This window comes from Dama dama, chromosome 12 (genome assembly GCF_033118175.1).
Source record: "Dama dama isolate Ldn47 chromosome 12, ASM3311817v1, whole genome shotgun sequence".
NCBI classification, from domain to species: domain Eukaryota; kingdom Metazoa; phylum Chordata; class Mammalia; order Artiodactyla; family Cervidae; genus Dama; species Dama dama.
Genome location: NC_083692.1, coordinates 77329074 through 77343577, shown reverse-complemented (window position 1 = coordinate 77343577; position 14504 = coordinate 77329074). Strand labels below are relative to the sequence as shown.

The following is a 14504-nucleotide window of genomic DNA, read 5'->3' as shown; positions in this document are numbered from 1 at the left end:
AATGCAGAACGACAAGTGGGCTTGGGAGTCATCTCGTAGGACCACTGCCCAGACCCCAGACCTACTGAAGAGCTTTCCGTCGGTGAACACACAGAGGTGCTGGGCGAGTGGTCCCTGGAGAGGACAGGGAAGCTCTACAGTTCCTCTCACAGACCTGACCCTACACGTCTCTTCCATCTGGATATTCATCTGCACCCTTTATCATAGCCTTTTATAATAAACAGGTAAAAGTAAGTGAAATATTTCTCCTAGTTCTGTGAGTCACTCTAGCAAATTAATTGAGCCCAGGGTTTTGTTTTATCTTGTTTTGGGAATCTTCTATCTACAGTCTTTTGTTCAGAAGCACAGTTGATCACTTGGGCTTGTGACTGGCATGCTTTTTTCATGTAGAAATTGTCAGAACTGACTGGAATGATAGGATACTCAGGTGGGATTGCAGAGAATTGCTTGATATGGGAAAAAACACATTTGTTGACCAGAAATGTTTTGTGTGAGTAGTAAAGGAGACTCATAGGAAAGAAGGACATAATAGGGCAGAACTGGGTTTTTCCCTACACAAGAAGAAAAAGAATCTGGTGTTTTCCCCTCACACACAGATTTTTTCACAATAGCACAAAACTGTAATCAATCCAAACAACCCAAATATCTTTTTCTGGGAGGATGGATAATTAAATTGTTAGATATTTTTGTAGAGGAACTCTATGCATCAATTTAAAAAAGAACAAACAAGACATACACAAAGTGACACCAGTGAATTGCAAAGATATTGAGTGAAGAAAACCAGAGGTAATATACACTATGCATGTAGATATTAACAAGTGTAAAATTTCACTGAGTTCTAAGCTTCCGTTTTGTACACTTTCTTATATGTGTTGTACCTCAGTTACAGAGAGAGGGAGAAAAGAAAGCCAAGAAGCATTTTGAATATGGAGATAAATGTCAGTGTCATCACCTGAGAATAAAAAGTGGTTCCTCTGGGGAGGCAAAAATAGACTATGTGGAAGAGTGGGAAGAAAAAGAGAGTGCTATTTGATTTTGTAAATAAATGAGAGTATTATTTTGATTAAAAAAAGAAATTTTATTTTTAAAAAGGATGAGAAAGTGAGAATCTCAGATGAGACGAGGTTGAAAAATAATCGTTGGCTTTATCACCACCAAAGCCACTGGTTTAAGTGAGAGCTTCTCTCAGAGTAATGCTCACAGAAGTCAGGTTCAAGGAGAAGAGGACTGGGACTTGAGGAAATGGAGACAGTAAGTCTAGAGAGTCAACTAAATTGATTATTAAGGAGAAGAAAAATTTAGTAATATCGCTGGTGGAGATATGACCTTTGAGAATATACTAAAATGGGAGAGATTCTCTTACAGACTTGTGGCCAGATTATTATAAGAGAATGCCAAAAAATTTATTTTAGGGAAGAAGGTGCATTCCTGTGGCATATTTTCAAGGGGCCCAAGACTGGAAACCAAGACTCCAATACCACCACTATCCCTTTCGAATCTACACGGGGGAAGCTCTGGGCTGTTTAAAAGAGCAGCCTGGTTCATGGACACATGTGGGGGACTGTCTAGGATCCTGGGCAGAATGCCCAGTAATCTCTGCTGTCTGGCTGCGTTCTCCATAGGACCACTTGGGAAGAGGCCCTGGGTGCTCAGGAGGCAGGAAAACAGCAAAGACGCCCTTATTCTAGAGCCGCAGCCTCAGGGTTTGGGTACAGTCTGCAGGTGCCTGGGGAGCACTGTGTCTGCACAGCGCAGAGGTAAGTGGCTGAGTCTTCGGGTTTGGGGGCTTCGATGTGCAGAGAACTTCCCTTCTTTAACAAGGTGGCTCTCAGTCTTTCTGCTTTTCATCCCCAGCTGAGTAAAGAAGGAAGAGGAGTTCAGGGCCCTTCCTGGGGTCTTGTCTATACCACTGTAGCCCTCTGAAGCTGCTGACGGTGTGGCTGCAGTTGAGGCTGAGACTGCCCCCTTCCTGGGTTCTCAGGGTCTGAGGACTCTGCTCCATTCGGTCTTCTCCACACAGCCCTGTTCAGGAGAACAAAGTCAGAAACAGCGCAAAGCTTTCAGTTCAGCAGTGCTTGAAATCCCAACACAAAGCCTGGGATGAGCAGTGTCTAGACTCCTCTCTCTCTCTCCTCCCCGTCTTTGGAAAAATGTGCCCCTAAGTTCTCACCTCTTAACTAGAAACTTACATCCAAGCTGAACCCACAAGACTATGAATGCACCTTCCAGCATGTTCTCCATCCTGCCACCTCACTCTTGATGCAATTTTAATGATTCCAAATCTTCTCCCCTGAGGAGCTGCCTCTGTGTCTTAGTTCTTCTCTAATGCACAAAGCCTTTCTGCTGGGCTCAGCCAATCACGAGCAAATCCTCAAGTAGCTTCATGCTTTTGACACTGGAAAAATGAAAGGAATGGAATCACTTCCTCCTGGTGGTCACACACACAAACATCTCACTGGACAACTATGCCACCTACAAACACAAATATTGAGGGAAGGACATCTTTTATGTTGGTGGGCACAGTACATAGGAGGTCTAAAGTAATCAGAAAAGCCTTCTCTGCCTGCAATTTTAATCATGTCATTGTTCCTTGAATGTACTTTAAAGGTAAACTGCTACCAAGGGTTATAGGAGATGAGCCCAAGCATCAGTGTAATGGGGCTTCTTAGGTGGCACTACTCGTAAAGAACCCATCTGCCAGTGCAAGAGATGTAAGAGACATGGGTTCAATCCCTGGGTCGGAAAGGTGCCCTGGAGGAGGACATGGCCGTCTACTCCAGTGCTCTTGTCTGGAGAGTACAACTTGGCAGGCTACAGTCCAGGGGGTTGCACAGAGTCAGATGCGACTGAAGGGGCTTAGTAGCAGCAACATTGGTGTAATGGACTGTGTTTCCCTCTATGGTACACAAGAGTCTCAGCAGGGGAGACCTCAAAGAGACCAGAGTGCTGAGAGAAGCAGAGGGATAGAATAGTTGTGCATCTGTCTGGAAACCTCTTTGACAGAGAATTGGGAATATAAGTTAAGAAATCCATTTCTTCAAGTAATTTTATGCCTGGCTTCAGGGACCAAGCATAACTAAAACTCAGGGTCAAGAACTTGATAGATCTTAGGAGGATAGAATGAGCGATCATGGCAGAGGGAAAGAAGAGCTCTCCGATATAGACATCAGACAGGTCAGAAAGTCACAGGGCAGAGTGGGTAGCAGAAGATAAGTATAGCAAAACTAGCCTTGCTTAATTTGCTTGGTTCTATGACACCCCATTGGATTTTGTCACTGAACATGTGTCTATGTTGTGGAGTTGACCACCGTTTATAGGAGCTCTCTTAAGACTTGTCTGAACAGCACACTCTGCCCCAACCCCATTAGCTTCAATGCGGAAAAAGAGCATCAGCTCTCAGCTGCACTGTTTTGATGTCACTTTATCCTTCACCCACTCAGTGACAAGAAAGAATAAGCAGCACAGAAGTTCTTACACTAACAGTGTTTGGAGTTTCTTGTTCTTGGACTTTTTATTTGAAAATTTGGTAATTTCTCAGTGATTTAAAAGTCATTGAACTAACTTATATCCATTTTAGCATCCTTTCATATAATTCATTTTATCCACACTTAGCAAGCTCTCTTACAATCATATTTAGATGGCAGCTTTTCTTTGTTTCTGAATGTGTATCTCAGAAAGAGCACGAGAAAGATAACTGCAAGATAAATACAGGAGCTCTTTGTAGAACAGACACTAAATGAATCCAGGAGATGGATGAGTGATGTGCAACGAAGCTCAAGAGATGATTTACAGTTGTGAACTTTATGAAAATTGTATGTCATTTTTTAAATACTTTCATTTTTAAATCACTATAGAGTCATGGAAGTTTCCAAAAATGTACAAGGGGGCTCTGTGTACTCTTTACCCGGTCTCCTCCATGGTATCTAAACCAGGAAATTGACATTAGTAAAGTCTACACGTTTCAATTTTTAGATTTCCTTAGTTTTGCATGCAGATGTGTGTGTGTGTGTGTGTGTGTGTGTGTGTGTGTGTAGCTCTATTCAATTTTACACATGTACAAATTCATGTATTCCTGTATATCACATGTATAGGTTCATCACCACATCCAAGATGCACAACTGCTTCATCATAACAAGGTTTCCCTAGGCCATGCACACCTTTGTAGCCACATTGACCCCCTTCCCTAATCATTAACCCCAGAAAATCACTCATCTGTTCTTCATCCATACAATTTTGTTGTTTAGGAATGTCATAGAGGGGCTTCCCTGGTGGCTCAATGGTAAAAGAATCTGCCTGCGGGAAATGCAGTTTTAATCCTTGGGTCAGGAAGAGTCTCTGGAGAAAGAAACGGCAACTCACTCCAGTATTCTTGTCTGGGAAATCTCACGGAGAGAGGAGCCTGGTGGGAGTCCATGGGATTGCAAGGAATCAGGCTTGACTTATCGACTAAACAACAACAATGTCCTAGAAACGGAATTATATAGAAGTAGCCAACAAGATTTTTTTCACTTAGCATAAGTAGTAAAATCATGAGATCTATCCAAATTACTGTATGTATTCAACTTGTTGGTCTTTTTTATTTCTGAAGAGTATTCCATGGTGTAGATGGTCCACAGTTTGCTTAAACAGTAACCCACTGAGGGACACAGTTGTTTCCATGTTTCGGCTGCTGTGAATAAAGCTATTATGAATATTCAGGTACAAGTTTTTATGTGAATAAAATCTTTTATTTATTTAGAATAAGTGTCCAAATGTGTGACTGCATACTTAGTTTTATGAGAAACTGCCAAGCTATTTTCCAGAATGCCCATATCATTTTAGACCTTCATCAGCAATTTGTGAGTGATTGAGTTTTTCCCACATGTTTGCCAGAATTTAGTGTTATCACCATTTTTAATTTTAGCCCCACTGAGATTTCTGTAGTGATACTTCATTGTGGCTTTAATTTGCACTTCTCTGATGGCTAATATTGTTGAACATACTTTCAGGTGCTAATTTGCAATCTGTATATCCCCTCTTTGGTGAAACACCTGTTCAAAACCATTACCCATTTTATCTCCTCATAGCTCAGTTGGTAAAGAATCCACCTGCAATGCAGGAGACCTAGGTTCGATCCCTGGGTTGGGAAGATCCACTGGAGAAGGCAAAGGCTACCCATTCCAGTATTCTGGCCTGGAGAATTCCATGGACTGTATAGTCCAAGAGGTTGCAAAGAGTCAGACACAACTGAGCAACTTTCACTTTCACCTCCAGTTTTGTAACTTATCATTTCATATTTTTAACAGGATCTTTTACAGAGGAAAGGTTTTTAATTTTTATTCAGTTTGGTGTGTGCATGTGTGTGTGAGGGTATCATGCTTTCAGTGTCAAATCTAAGATTTACTTAGCTGCAAGCCTGAAGTTTTTCTCTTATTTTTTTTTAGAGTTGCATAGTTTTTTTATTTTTCATTTAAGTCCATGATCCATTTTGAGCTAACTTTTATAATGCATATATTTTTTAAATATTTTTTAAAGGGCTGTGTCATCATCTTTGTTTCAGGCTTTACCTATTTGCTGTTATCAAGTAAATACTTCAAAGCAACATAACCAAAGCGTGGATTGAAGACTTCTCATAGGGGAGTGAAAAAAAATTTGTTCTTTGAGCCTCTGACTTTCCCCTTTTATACTTAGTGTGATTTCTCTACCTAAAGAGTAAAGTTAAAATTGTAGTAAAAAGCCAAGCCCTTCTCAATTCATCGCCTCTGAAATCCTCTATCATGTATTACAGGGTAATGCTTTCTAGTATAGATTCAGAAAATGGTTACATCTGTCTTATGATTGAAGATAACTGTAATCCCTTCTAACATTCACATTTCTTTAAACTTTAAAGTGCTCTGAGAAAAGTGCCTATCAATCTTTAAGTCATCAAACTGAGCTAAATGTCAGAATCTCCTTCCTTGTCTGTAACTCCTTTCCTATAATTGAGCATGTGTTTCTTGAAGAGGAGAATATTCTTTACAAATTGTCCCAAGAATGAAACTTCCCACTTTCTGTTATTACTTTTTGCTAAAATTACAGGCTTCCATTGACCTTTCTTCACAGTCAGCATTCCAAGGTCAAACAGTTCATTTCTCCAAGGATGTAGTCTTTCTTCTTACTACTGTCCCAGGGCAGAGTCTTTTAAATACCAATTTTTTACAATTGAGGATAACACTTTCTAAAAATTTTCTTAAGGGTTGTGAATCCAGGAGCTTAAAACTGTTCTTGATCAAAATAAGTCAGCCCTTGAAAACAGAAACTAGAAAAACAGACAAGGCACTTTTCCTGTCTTAGGCTAGGACTCACAATGACAGGAATATTTATCCCTAAACTAGGTCTTTAGATTTGAAAGCAAAAATATACAAAGAAGCAGCACAAGTCATGGCAATGGTAAAGATAAATAGAAACAGATAGTTTGACACCATCCAGTTGTACTCATGGGCAAAATCTAGTGCATGGAGACTGCCTGTTATACAAAGGTCATTTCCTTTGAACCCTAGAAATTAGGATGGAAAGTTAAAGTATTGGGACTCAAAGAGAACTAAGGTAACTATGACTTTCTTTCAGTCTGGACCACTGCTCCCTCCTTGCTCACTACCATCCTTAGCTTAATAGGATCCATATCTTTAGCCACAGCAAGTAAATATTTGAGGCTAAAATTTGAAGATTAAAAAGTCTAGAAATGAAAGCAAGAAAGAGATAATACAGGGGTACATTAACATTGGCTGAAACCTAGAAGAATCACTGATAAGAGGGACTTCCAAGTTTACAAGAGAACAAGTTGATATACCTTACTATAGACTCACTCAGGTGATTAAGATGGCTCTGTCTATGCCAACAGGAGGGAGACCATTTAATTTAATTGCAAGTCTGAAAATAGTACCATATGAAGAAAATCTGTTCAAACAGAAAGGGAACTTATGACATATATAAACAGAAGAATTCTTATGGTGATGAGAAATGAACTACAAGAAAAAATAGATCCACAATTACCTAACAGCATCCAAAGTGCAGAAGCTCTGTATCTGTTGATTTTATGAATTAATTCTTCTTCAGTCAACCAATATTTAATATGCAACCACTATGTGCTATGTATTGTGCAATGTACAATGCATTCACTTTCCCTGACCCTAAGGAGCTCAGAGTTATATCATAACAGAGACACTACTTTGCCAACAAAGGTCCATATAATCAAAGCTATGATTTTTCCAGTAGTCATGTGTGGATGTGAGAGTTGGACCATAAAGAAGGCTGAGTGCCAAAGGATTGATGCTTTTGAACTGTGGTGTTGGAGAAAACTCTTGAGAATACTTTGGACTACAAGGAGATCAAACCAGTCAATCCTGAAGGAAATCAGTCCTGAATATTCATTGGAAGGACTGATGCTGAAGCTGAAGCTCCAATCCTTTGGCCACCTGATGCAAGGAACCGACTCATTGGAAAAGACCCTGATGCTGGGAAAGATTGAAGGAGGAGAAGGGGATGACAGAGGATGATAGTTGTATGGCATCACTGACTCAATGGACATGAGTTTGAGCAAGCTCTGAGAGATAGTGAAGGACAGGGAAGCCTGGTGTTCTGTAGTCCATTGGGTCACAAAGAGTCAGACATGACTGAACTACATAAAAATACAATACATACTTATAGATATAGATGTAGATACATAAAAGCATATTAATTGCAACATCCCTTTTGTCTTGGGCTTTGAAGACAGCCTGCAGTACATGAGAACTCATGGATTTTGTCAAAGTTTTTTTCTGCATCTATTGAGATAATCATATGGTTTTTATCTTTCAATTTGTTAATGTGGTGTGTTACATTGATTGATTTGTGGATATTAAAGAATCCTTGCATTCCTGGGATAAAGCCCACTTGGTCATGATGTATGATCTCTTTGACAAAATTCAACATCCATTTATGATAAAAACTCCCCAGAAAGCAAGAATAGAAGGAACATACCTCAACATAATAAATATGACAAATAAATATAACAAACCCACAGCAAACATTATCCTCAATGGTGAAAAATTGAAAGCATTTCCCCTGAAATCAGGAACAAGACAAGGGTGCCCACTCTCACCACTACTATTCAACATAGTGTTGGAAGTTTTGGCCACAGCAATCAGAGAAGAAAAAGAAATAAAAGGAATCCAGATAAGAAAATAAAAAGTGAAACTCTCACTGTTTGCAGATGACATGAGCCTCTACATAGAAAACCCTAAAAACTCTACCAGATAATTACTAGAGCTAGTCAATCAATATAGTAAAGTTGCAGGATATAAAAGTAACACACAGAAATCCCTTGCATTCCTATACACTAACAATGCGAAAACAGAAAGAGAAATTAAGCAAATAATACCACTCACCATTGCAACGAAAAGAATAAAATACTTAGGAGTATATCTACCTAAAGAAACAAAGGACCTATACATAGAAAACTATAAAACACTGATGAAAGGAATCAAAGAGGACACAAATAGATGGAGAAATAGACCATGTTTATGGACTGGAAGAATCAATATTGTGAAAATGAGTATACTACCCAAAGCAATCTATAGATTCAATGCAATCCCTATCAAGCTACCAATGGTATTCTTCACAGAACTATAACAAGTAATTTCACAATTTGTATGGAAATACAAAAAACCTCGAATAGCCAAAACAATCTTGAGAAAGAAGAATGAAACTGGAGGAATCAACCTGCCTGACTTCAGGCTCTACTACAAAGCCACAGTCATCAAGACAGTATGGTACTGGCACAAAGACAGAAAAGTAGGTCAATGGAACAAAATAGAAAGCCCAGAGATAAATCCACGTATGTATGGACACCTTATCTTCCACAAAGGAGGCAAGGGTATACAATGGAAAAAAGACAACCTCTTTAACAAGTGGTGCTGGAAAAACTGCCAACCACTTGTAAAAGAATGAAACTAGAACACTTTCTAACACCATACACAAAAATAAACTCAACATGGATTAAAGATCTAAATGTAAGACCAGAAACTATAAAACTCCTAGAGGAGAACATAGGCAAAACACTCTCTGATGTAAATCACAGCAAGATCCTCTATGACCCACCTCCCAGAATACTGGAAATAAAAGCAAAAAATAAACAAATGGGACCTAATTAAACTTAAAAGCTTTTGCACAACAAAGGAAACTATAAGCAAGGTGACAAGACAGCCTTCAGAATGGGAGAAAATAATAGCAAGTGAAACAACAGACAAAGGATTATCTCAAAAATATACAAGCAGCTCCTGCAGCTCAATTCCAGAAAAATAAATGACCCAATCAAAAAATGGGCCAAAGATCTAAACAGACATTTCTCCAAAGAAGACATGCTAACAAACACATGAAAAGATGCTCCACATCACTCACTATCAGAGAAATGCAAATCAAAACCTCAATGAGGTACCATTACACACCAGTCAGAATGTCTGCTATCCAAATGTCTATAAGCAATAAATGCTGCAGAGGGTGTGGAGAAAAGGGAACCATCTTACACTGTTGGTGGGAATGCAAACTAGTACAGTCACTAAGGAGAACAGTGTGAAGATTCCTTAAAAAACTGGAAATAATACTGCCATATGACCCAGCAATCCCTCTCCGGGGCATAAACACTGAGGAAACCAGATCTTAAAGAGACACGTATACCCCAATGTTCATCGCAGCACTGTTTATAATAGCCAGGACATGGAAGCAACCTAGATGCCCATCAGCAGACAAATGGATAAGAAAGCTATGGTACATATACACAATGGAATATTACTCAGCCATTAAAAAGAATACATTTGAATCAGTTCTAATGAGATGGATGAAATCAGAGCCCATTATACAGAGTGAAGTAATCCAGAAAGATAAAGACCAATACAGTATACTAATGCATATATATGGAATTTAAAAAGATGGTAATGATAACCTTATATGCAAAACAGAAAAAGAGACACAGATGTACAGAACAGACTTTTAGACCCTGTGGGAGAAGGCGAGGATGGGATGTTCTGAGAGAACAGCATTGAAACAAGTATACTATGAAGGGTGAAACAGATCACCAGCCCAGGTTGGATGCATGAGACAAGTGCTCATGGCTGGTGCACTGGGAAGACCCAGAGGGATGGGATGGAGAGGGAGGCGGCAGGGGGCATCAGGATGGGGAACACATGTAAATCCATGGCTGATTCATGTCAATGTATGGCAAAAACCACTACAATATTGTAAAGTAATTAGCCTCCAACTAATAAGAATAAATGATAAAAAATAAAAATAAATAAAAATTTTAAAAAGTTCCTTCTCTGTTTAATGCAATCACAGCAAGCTTCCTGGTGGACAAAATTTGTCCAGCTGTATGTGTCTAACAGGAATCAATAATGTGTGCTAAAATAATCTTGCTTTTAAATGTCCACCCTATAGCCAAAATGAGTACAAGCTCACCAGATCAAGCATCCTTATTTCCTTACATCAGAAATGCAGCCCTAGAGGCTGCGTACCACAGCTAATGAGCCTGTGCGCCGCTGCTACTGAAGCCCGTGCACCGGGAGCCTGTGCTCCGCACCAAGAGGAGACGCCGCAGTGAGAAGCCCGTGCACCACAATGACAAGCAACCTCTACTCGCTGCAACTGGAGAGAGCCCAAGTTCAGTAACAAAGACCCAGCTGAACCAAAAATAAAAGAAACAAATAAGTAATGAAAGAAACATGGCCACTCAAAAGTCACAAACGCTTTTTCATCCCACGGCTGCAGCAGCTCCAGTTCAAAGACTCACTGCAACAGCACCTCAATAGTCTTAAGTCTCAGCCACACGCAGACTGCTATGTGATTTGCCTGGTACCTCTGTGTTGGTTTATGATTATGATTTAGGTGATGCAGCTTTTAATCATCTATTTCTTTTCTCTAAATGAACTACTAATTTTGTGACATCTAATATCTATCTGACATTATGAGAAAAATAGATTTTTTTTGAAAGTCAGTCCAGGGAAGAGAGGAATCTTTCTGGATGAACAGGGGTGCTTCTGAGGATTGAACTTGGGTCTTCTTTAAGACTGACATCCACCCTATTATCTTGTAGAGCAGTTCCCAACCCCTTGAGTTTCAAGGATTAGACCTGAGCTTGATTGGTTTTCCTGAAAAACTCTAAATGTAAACTAAACTCTGATCAAGGAGAGAATATACCTCTTCCTGACTTCAGCCTCCTGCTCCCCTTGGGTTTGTGCTCAGCTCCCCCTGCAGCCCTCCATCACTGTGTCCCTCAGAGCACAGTAGTACACAGCTGAGTCTGATGTATGCACAGCCCGTTTCTGCAGGTGGAAGGAGCTGTCCCTCTTAACAAGAGTGGCCTGAAAATCTTCATGCTCTACCTTCTTGTCTGCTGTTAAGCCCTTCAGGAGGAGTTGAGGAGCTTTGTTGAGATGCTGGACGTACCAGAAAAGATAGGAAGTTGTATACGTGGCCTGGTAAGTGCAGTTCAGGGTCATGAGAGCCCCCTCTAAGACAGTCACTGGGCCTTCTGTTTGGTTCACTGAGTCACCATTGGTGCCTCCTACAAGAAAATCACTTTGTTATAGTAGAAATGTACAGGAGGAGAGTTTTCAGCCAGAGAAGAAAAATAAAACTGACCTGTTATCACAGGAAAATGAGAAATCATTTTAGGATAAAATGCTACTTACCAAGTATTAAGAAGATGACCAGAACTGAGTGAGTGACAGAAAACATTCTGGCAACAGTCCTTGTTCCCTAGAAACATCAAATCTATCAAAGGTAGTCTCAGCTGGATGTTACAGAAGCTCCTCACTCAGAAAATGGGGACCCCTTTCTGCACAGCAGCAGTTATCGGTCTTGTGGCTACAGAGGAGGCAAGTCAAACCAGCTCCTGAATACAGAAAGGAATCGCATTTGAAGGAAGCCCCGCCCTCTGGTGGTGATCTTAAAGATTACACCACAGTCATATCTGACCTCAGTTCAGTTCAGTAACTCAGTCGTGTCCAACTCTTTGCAACCCCATGGACAGCAGCAGGCCAGGCTTCCCTGTCCAACACCAGCTCCCGGAGCTTGCTCAGACCCATGTCCACTGAGTCGGTGATGCCATCCAACCATCTCATCTTCTTTCGTCCTTTTCTCCTCCTGCCTTCAATATTTCCCAGCATCAGGGTCTATTCTAATGAGTCGGCTCTTCGCATCAGGTGGCCAAAGTATTGGAGCTTCAACTTCAACATCAGTCTTTCCAGTGAATATTCAGAGCTGATTTCTTTTAGGACTGACTGGTTTGATCTCCTTGCAGTCCAAGGGGCTCTCAAGTGCCAAGGGGTTCTCTTTTGAACACTATAGTTCAAAAGCATCAATTCTTCGGTGCTCAGCTTTCTTTTTTGGTCCAACTCTCACATCCATACATGACTACAGGAAAAACCATAGGTTTGACTATATGGGCCTTTGTCAGCAAAGTAACGTCTCTGCTTTTTAATATGCTGTCTAGGTTGGTCATAGCTTTTCTTCCAAGGAGGAAGTGTCTTTTAATTTCATGGCTGCAGTCACCATTCGCAGTGATTTTGGAGCCCTAGAAAATAAATTCTGTCACTGTTTCCATTGTTTCCCCATCTATTTGCCATGAAGTGATGGGACTGGATGCCATCATCTTAGGTTTTGAATGCTTAGTTTAAAGCCAGCTTTTTCACTCTCCTCATCCTGACCTACTCCTGACCTAGTCCTCCTGATGAGAGTTTGTGGGGTACACACAGGAGAATGGGACAGGACTCTAAGAGGAGAGCCCTAAACACAAACATGCTTTGGGAAACGTTCCATTATTACATCCATTATTTTTTGTGTGGTGTAGTATCATTAGCTTTGCAAATAATGCCAGTTAACAATTTTTAGGAGGAATAGTCAGAGGGTTCTTCTTTACATATGTCTCCATGATTTCCATGGGTCAGAAAAGGACCCCTCTGCATGGAAAGTGCTGCCTCCTCTCCCCAAGACCTTCACCTGAATTAGCTCTATTCATCCCCAAGACACAGCCAACATGCTGCTGGAATGTTGGAATGTTACATAATGTTGGAAACATTATCTAAGTCAGGTCTCAAACAATGTGTGGCTGAATGATCAGGTTAATGAATGATCCCTGTGCCCTGTGCTGGGCTGTCACTCAGTCGTGTCTGACTCTTTGTGGCCCTAGAGACTACAGCCTGCCAGGCTCCTCTGTCCGTGGGATTTTCTAGGCACGAATACTAGAGTGGCTTGCCATGCCCTCCTCCAGGGGATCTTCCCAACACAGGGAATGAGACAGAGTCTCCTGCATCTCCTGCATTTCGGGTGGATTCTTTACATATCTGAGCCACCTGATCATTTAAGGCAGATCTCATCTAATGTGTGGTTGAATGAGCAGGTTATTACTCCTATCCATCATAAAATGTCATATTTGTAAAATTAAAAAATAAATTGCTGTTACTTCTTTTTACTGATAAAGGTAGAGTTGACCTTCCAACTAGAAAACTGGACAAAATATGAGACAAGTTGTGGATCTTGGACATCAGGTAGCACAGAGATAACGAAAACAGATGAGATGAGCCAGGACATCACCCAGATTTCTTCACGGAGGCAGCTTCTAGGCACCAGTGCTAGAGGGATTTAACAAAAATGGCCCAACTCTCTCACTCTGAGATGGAATAATATTTTGGGGATCCTGAGGAACCTAGAAATTGGTGGACCAGTGTACCAGAGAGGAAGGACTTGGGCAAAAGAGAGAGAGGGAGAGAGATGAGGGCAAAGAGGTGGGGGGAGGAGTCACTATGAATCTTGGACTGAGTACTGATCTGTAAGTAAAGAGAGAAGACCCAATGAGCTTGGTAAACCTCCCAGAAGGGGCCTCCTTTGGGGCCCTGGCCCCTACTTGGATGATAGCCTCATCCTTACACCTTCAGCCTCATGAGGGACAGGTGACCTTACTTAGGAAACCTGGTTCCTGAAACATCATTTTACCTTTTGTCACATTCTTTCTTTAATCCAACTAAGTAGTTTTTTTAGAATGTCAAGTTTAGATGTTTAATATATTAGCCAGGCACTCTTCATTACAGAGTCATGTGTGTGGTATTTATCTGTCTTCTGTTTATTTACTAGGGATTCAGGAATCTCAATGGAAAGAATTGTTTGCTCACTGTTTGTCAGCCTGTTTGCCTAGTTCCCTGTGCAATTGTTTGTGCCAGTGAAGTGAACCCAGCAGAAGATTTAATGGGGTTATTTCATAGCTTGTTCTTTCCTCTAGGATAGGGTTTATTTTATTCAAAGTCTGACTATATTATGGTAAGAAGTCAAAACATTGTTCTTTGCTGACATAAACCATGTTGAGGCATGGAAATACTGTGGCTGCAGACAGCTGTGAGGGTGCCTTACATGGGCTCTCAGGGCAGTGCTGTCAATCCAGGAACAATGGTTGTGACTAAGTCAGTTGAACTTAAGAACTGTTGCTGCTACTGCTGCTAAGTTGCTTCAGTCGTGTCCGA

At 40.7% G+C, this 14504-nt stretch overlaps 1 pseudogene; it reads right to left on the bottom strand.

The window, feature by feature from the left end:
- Positions 1-1144: 1144 nt before the first annotated feature.
- On the bottom strand, positions 1145-2326 carry LOC133067368 (T cell receptor alpha variable 20-like; annotated as a pseudogene).
- Positions 2327-14504: the final 12178 nt, after the last annotated feature.